The following is a 6,985-nucleotide window of genomic DNA, read 5'->3' as shown; positions in this document are numbered from 1 at the left end:
AGGCAGAAGACCACAACAACCATGTGAGGTCTCAGGGGGGAGCTGGGGCCTGGTTTCCTCTGCTACAGGTGGTTGGCCAATGATGTTTAGCAGGGACTAGGTAGGACTAGCCACTGAAGTTTAGGGCAAGTGGAGAGACAGAGATATTAAATTGTCAAGGGCATGTTTTTCTAGAAGTGAGATAGTAATACCCAGCAATTGTGCCAAGAAGGCAAGCTGTAAAGTCACAAACTGTGTGTGTGTGTTTTATCTGCAGATTCAAGAGAAGCTGGGAAGGGACTGGTAGCATGGCCTACTTCCTAGAGAAAGACAGGTAAAGCAAAGGATGGCAGGGTAGGAGCTGGTAGTTCAGCAGGCCCCAGAGGAAAAGGCAGTAGCATAAAACTACCCACTACAGCAAATGAACCAGGCACCAAGTACATTTTAAAAACATATCAAGTCCTATGTGGTTCACTGTGTACAGTGCTTGTGGTAATCCCCCCTTTTTTAAAATATATATATCAGCAACTCTAAGGCTTGTTATTGGAAAGTATTAAGTGATCCCAGAAAAATAGGAATATCATTAAGCCATCATCTTTTTTTCTTGATAAAAGACTCTTGTTCATGGCCAATATCTATTAGGATTGCAGGTATAGCTACCTCCTTTAGGGCATAGAATATTTGAATCAAATTTAGTTTTTGATGCCTTCCATGGAGGAGACCACAATTTACCACTAATATTATGCCTTGGTTTTTTTTTTTTTTTTTTTTTTTTTTTTTTTTTTTTTTTTTTTTTTTTTTTTTTACCATTTCTTTCTCTTTTATGATCTAGGTTTTTTTCCTCTATTGACCAAATCATGTCTCAGGTCACATGGTCCCATCTGTGATCATGTAGGATCCATCAATTTTCTGCTGTTTACTCCTCTTAGGTGTACCTGCTTTACTCTAGAGCTTTCAGCTGTTAAGTTACTAGTATGAGATCTCTCTAACTTCTTTATGTAGGCACTTTGTGCTATGACATTTTCTTTTAGCACAGCTATCATTGTGTTCCATAAGTTTGGGTATGCTGTGCATTCATTTTCATTAAATTCTAGGAAGTCTTAAATTTCTCTCTCTCTCTCTCTCTCTCTCTTTCTTTCTTTCTTTCTTTCTTTCTTTCTTTCTTTCTTCTTCTTTGAGTCAGTATAGAATTGTGTTAAGTCTATAACCTTTCTGTTGTTTCTGTTGTTGAAATTCAGCTTAAATCAGTGGTGGTCTGATAGGATACAGGAGGTTATTTCACTTTTTTTTTTTTTTTTTTTTATTTGTTGAGACTTGCTTTGTGAAAGTATGTGGTAAATTTAGAGAAAGTACTGTGAAGTGCTGAGAAGAAAATATATTCTTTGTGTTTGGGTATAGTGTTCTACAAATGTTGTTAGGTCCATTTGGCTTATAATATAACATCTGTTAGCTCCAGTATTTCTTGGTTTAGTTTTTGTCTGGATGACCTGTCTGATGGTGAGAGTGAGGTATTGAAATCTCCCACTATTAATTTGTGAAGATCAATGTGTGATTTAAACTTTATTAATATTTCTTTTATACATATGGTGCTCTTGCATTTGAGACATAGATATTAAAACTTAAAATATCATGTTGGTGGATTTTTTTTCCTTTGATGAGTATCCGTCTTTTCTTACCCCATGTATAATTCACTGTCTTCTATTTATTTAGTCTAGGGACTATAGTCATGATATGGTGCCATTCACATTTTCCCCCCTCTTTGGAGCATTGGAATTTTTAAAAAATTAATCATGCCATTTGTGATATCCCACTTCCTAGTTGCCCCTCTACCAATACCCCATTCAATATCGCCCCCCCGTCTGTATAAGAATGCTCCCCCACCTACCCATGCTCTCCCACCCCACTGCTCCAGCATTCCCCTATGCTGGGGCATCAAACCTCCCCGTGATCATTGCTGTCAGGCAAGGCAATCCTCTGCTACATATGTATCTGATCTCTCCAGGTACATTCCTTGGTTGGTGGTCCTTGGTTAGCTGGGAGAACTGGGTGGTCAGACCAGCCTATGATGTTCTTCCAATGAGGTTGTAATCCCCTGTTTGTCCAGTCCTTCTACCAGTACCCCCACCAGGTTCCCTGAGCTCAGTCTGATGGTTGGCTCCAAGCATCTACATCTGCATTGGTCAGTTGCTGGCCGGACCTCCCAAGGAACCAAGACACTAGGTTCCTGTCAGCAAGTGCCTCTTGACCACAGCAACAGTGTTGGGTTTGGTGTCTGCAGACATGATGGGTGGGGAAGTCCCTGGTTAGTCCTTCTTTCATTCTCTGTTACATTTTTTTCTGTCCCTGTTCTTCCTTTGGATATGAACATTTCTGGGTTAAAACTTTGAGATGGGTGGGTGGTGGCCCCATCCCTTGACCACAGGCCTATCTACTGGAGGTGGTCTCAACAAGTTCTATCTCCCCATTCTCTGCACATTTCGGTTAAAGTCATCCCCACTGGGTCTCAGGAACCTCATGTTTCCAGGGTGTCTAGGACCCTCCCGTAGCTATCTCTAGTTCCTCATCCCTCACTGCTACATATTTTTGTTTGATTTTCTGACCCTCTGTACCTCTCTGATATCTCCTCCAGTTCCTAATACTTCTCTCCTTATTTCTTTCCCATCCTCTCTCCCTCCCAGGTCCCCTTCTTCTCTACCTACCACAATCATCCTATTTCCCTCCTCAATGCAGGACTGAAGCATCCACAACCTGGTCTTCCTTCCTTCTGTGCTCCATATGGTCTATGGGTTGTATCATGGGCATTGTGAGCTTCTGGGCTAATATCCACTTATTAGTGGGTACATACCATGTGTGTTGTTTTGTGTCTGGGTTACCTCACTCAGGATTATATTTTCTAGTTCCACCCATTTGCCTGCGAATTTCATGAAATCATTGTTTTTAATCTCTATGTAGTACTCCATTGTGTATATGTACCACATTTTCTGCATCCATTCTTCTGTTGAGGGACATCTAGGTTGTTTCCAGCTTCTAGCTATTATAAATAAGGCTGCTATGAACATAGTGGAGCATGTGTCCTTGTTATATGTTGGATCATCTTTTGGGTATATGCCCAGAAGCAGAATAGCTGGGTCCTCAAGTAGAACAATTTCCAATTTTCTCAGGAACCACAAGACTGATTTCCAAAGTGGTTTTACCAGGTTACAATTCCACCAGCAATGGAGGAGTGTTCCTCTTTCTCCACATCCTTGCCAACATCTGCTGTCACCTGCATTTTTGGTCTTAGTCATTCTGATTGGTGTAAGGTAGAATCTCAGAGTCATTTTTATTTGAATTTTCCTGATGACCAAGGATATGAACATTTCTTTAAGTGCTTCTCAGCCATTGAGATTCCTCAGTTGAGAATTCTCTATTTAGCTTTGCATTCCACTTTTTAATAGAGTTTTTTGGTTCTCTAGAGTCTACCTTCTTGAGTTCTTTGTATATATGGGATATTAGCCCTCTATCAGATGTAGGGTTGGTGAAGGTCTTTTCCCAATCTGTTGGTTGCTGTTTTGTCCTATTGACAGTATCTTTTGCTTTACAGAAGCTTTTCAATTTTATGAGATCTGATTTGTCAGTTGTTGCTCTTAAAGCATAAGCCATTGGTGTTCTGTTCAGGACGTTTTCCCCTGGGCCCAAGTATTCGAGACTCTTCCTCACTTTCTCTTCTATTAGACTCAGCATATCAGGTTTTATGTGGTCCTTGATCCACTTGGTCTTGAACTTTGTTTTTTTTGGGTTTTTTTTTTTTTTTTTTTTTTTTTTTTTTTTTTTTTTTTTTGGTTTTTTGAGACAGGGTTTCTCTGTGTAGCCCTGGCTGTCCTGGAACTCACTCTGTAGACCAGGCTGGCCTCGAACTCAGAAATCCACCTGCCTCTGCCTCCCAAGTGCTGGGATTAAAGGCATGCGCCACCACCACCCGGCGGTCTTGAACTTTGTACAAGGAGATAAGAATGGATCAACTTGCATTCTTCTGTATGCTAAACCACCAGTTGAACCAGCACCATTTGTTGAAAATGCTGTCTTTTTTCCACTGGATGGTTTTAGCTTCTTTGTTAAAGATCAAGTGACCACAGGTGTGTGAGTTTATTCCCGAGTCTTCAATTATATTCCATTGATCCATTTGCCTGTCTCTGTACCAATACTATGTAGTTGTTATCACTATTGCTGTATAGTATAGCTTGAGGTCAGGGATGGTGATTCTCCCAGAAATTCTTTTATTGTTAAGAATAGTTTTTCCTATCCTAGGTTTTCTGTTATTCCAACTGAATTTGCAAATTGATCTTTCCAACTCTATGAAGAGTTGAATTGGAGTTTTGATGGGGATTGATTGTATCTGTAGATTGCTTTTGGTAAGATGGCCATATTTAGTGTATTAATCCTGCCAATCCGTGAGCATGGGAGATCTTTCAACTAAGGCTCACTAGGATTAATAATGATGAAATACTTTTATTGAAGTAGAACAGGAACAAGAACATAAATATACATCAATCTCCTGAAATACTCTTGTGACACATTGTAACCCAGCAGTAAACACTGAGGGAGAAGCACCAGAAGTGGAGTGAGGAGGATAAAATCCTATTATATGATGCTCATGTGTAAAGCTTTGCTGTAGCATTTACTGTGTGGCAGGATGCCTTTTAGACTCTGATGGTGCTGTGGTCAACAATAAAAACAAGAACAAGAAGCCAGGCAGTGGTGGTGCAAGCCTTTAATCCTAGCACGTGGGAGGCAGAGGCAGGCGGATTTCTGATTTTGAGGCCAGCCTGGTCTACAGAGTGAGTTCCAGGACATCCAGGGCTACACAGAGAAACCCTGCCTAAAAAAAAAAAAAAACCCAACAAAACAAACAAACAAACAAACAAACAAAAACCCAAGAACAAGAACAAGAACATAGAAAAAGACCAGGTCAATTGGGTCTTATGTTCTAGGCAAATATGTACAATAAACAACACTCATAGGTAGTAATGAAAGTGATAGCCACTAGATGGCGCATTTTGCTGTCTGAAATTTATGTATCTGGTGCTTTGAATCAGGTAATGCTGTTGAGTTGGAGACACATCACTAAAGAAAGATGCGTTTGGATGGATTTGGTAAGTTTTCACTGTCCTTATCTCTTGTCTTCTATTTTTAATTCTTTTCTTTTTCTCTACTGCTTGTCTGTTCAGGGAATGTGGTTAACACATGCTAAGGAGATGTGATGGCATGGTGCATGGGGGAGTAAATACCTCCTCTCTAAGGATGAGTCTCCCCTCTCTTCCTAGGGCATTTTCTGTGAATATGTGTTTATTATCTTTATTCACTACTAGGCAATTACCTAGTCCCAATTCTTTGAAATTTATTTATTTCTTTTTTTCTGTATAAGAATACTTGTCTTGCATGTATGTATGTGTATCATGTACACGTGTGATGCCCATGGAGGTCTGAAGGATGCATCAGCTCTCATGGAACCTGAGTAGGAGGCAGTTGTAAGCCCCCTCATGGGTGCTGGGACTCAAGCCTAGGTCTCCTGGAAGATCAGCCAGTGGTCTTAAACTACTAAACCATCTATCTGGCCCCTACTTCCCGGTTCATGTTGCTGTTCAATAAAGAGTTCTGAATAAACAATCCCTGTAGCACAGGCAACCGTGGCTGTCTATGTGATCTTACCTAACTTCCCAGGGATACTCTTTCTGAGCTAAGCTGGGAAGATCTCTGTTATAAAATGTGGGAGAGTGTGTTGGGTATTTTTTAAGCCTCTCCTGTCTTCTGTGCCTTTCTCTACCGGGGGTAGGAGCCTGGCATGAATTTGCTGCCACATTTCTTCCCTTTCCATTGAGATGAAAGGCTGTTCCATGTTCCTCGACCTATTTCGCCATCCACTGGCCACACACCTTCGTTACTTCAGTCCCACCACACTCAGGAAGGACTAACTGTAAAGAGAGGGACTGAATCACCTTCACAGAGACTGAGTGCTCAGTAGGAATTATGTGTCAGTATTATAGAGGCTTTGAAGGTAGCTCATGACATCCTAAAACCGGGTTCTTATCACAAAGGACATCCTCCGACCACCACCAGAGAAACAAAGAACAGGGAATAAGAGACAAAGACAGCAGATAGAGGACTAGAGAGAAGGGGAAGGTGTTACCCTAGTGCTCAGTCCTTGGGGTAGGGGGTAAGAAGGTGGGGAGTCAATCCTAACTCTGGCGGGGCATGGTCTTTTTTTGGCAGGTTATATCTTTCTGGGGCAAACTGTTTTGTTGGCAACAATAGAAGTACTATCTTTCAACTGACATAAAATTTCTTTTGAAAATTTGTAATTAAAATATACCTTAGTATGTATGGATAAATATCCTTATGTTGACGTCTGCCTCTCCCCCCAGCATAGCTGTAGCCAATTTGTCCCATGCCTGCCAGCTGTTTCATATTGTTGCTGTAAAATACCTGCCAGTGATTGACATAGAAAAGTAACTTAGAGAAGGGTCATACTGTTCGCATACCCTTTTATGTTCTGTATGTTCTGAGGTTTGTTAACATTAAGAAATTTGACAACCATAGCTTCACTTAGGGCCAATCAGAATAAAGGTCAGTTAGACCTTTTCTGTCTAGCTTCAATAGCCAAAATAGCTTGAGTCAGAGCTGACCACTGGGCAGCATTTCAGCACCTTAACATAAGGTCATTTCATATATAACCCCGCCTTGAGAACTGTCCAGGGCCATAGCCTCAGCCCTCAAAATCTGAGTTATGGTCCTGATAAATCAGTCTTAGAGTGTAAAACATCCCTGACTGACTGAAATCACTGTGTGTATGGTTTGTGGGGCAACTCCTGGGCCCTAACAGGGTTTATGTAAGGTTTAAGTATATTTATTTTTAGATCATAAAGGGCATTCACTTTGAATTTCGGCCTTCCTTTTTCTTTCTTTTTTTTTTATTAGATATTTTCTTTATTTACATGTAAATTTCTCCTTCCCCAGTTTCCCCTCCAAA

Source organism: Mastomys coucha, unplaced genomic scaffold, assembly GCF_008632895.1.
Source record: "Mastomys coucha isolate ucsf_1 unplaced genomic scaffold, UCSF_Mcou_1 pScaffold16, whole genome shotgun sequence".
Classification (NCBI taxonomy): domain Eukaryota; kingdom Metazoa; phylum Chordata; class Mammalia; order Rodentia; family Muridae; genus Mastomys; species Mastomys coucha.
This window is presented reverse-complemented; position numbering follows the sequence as displayed.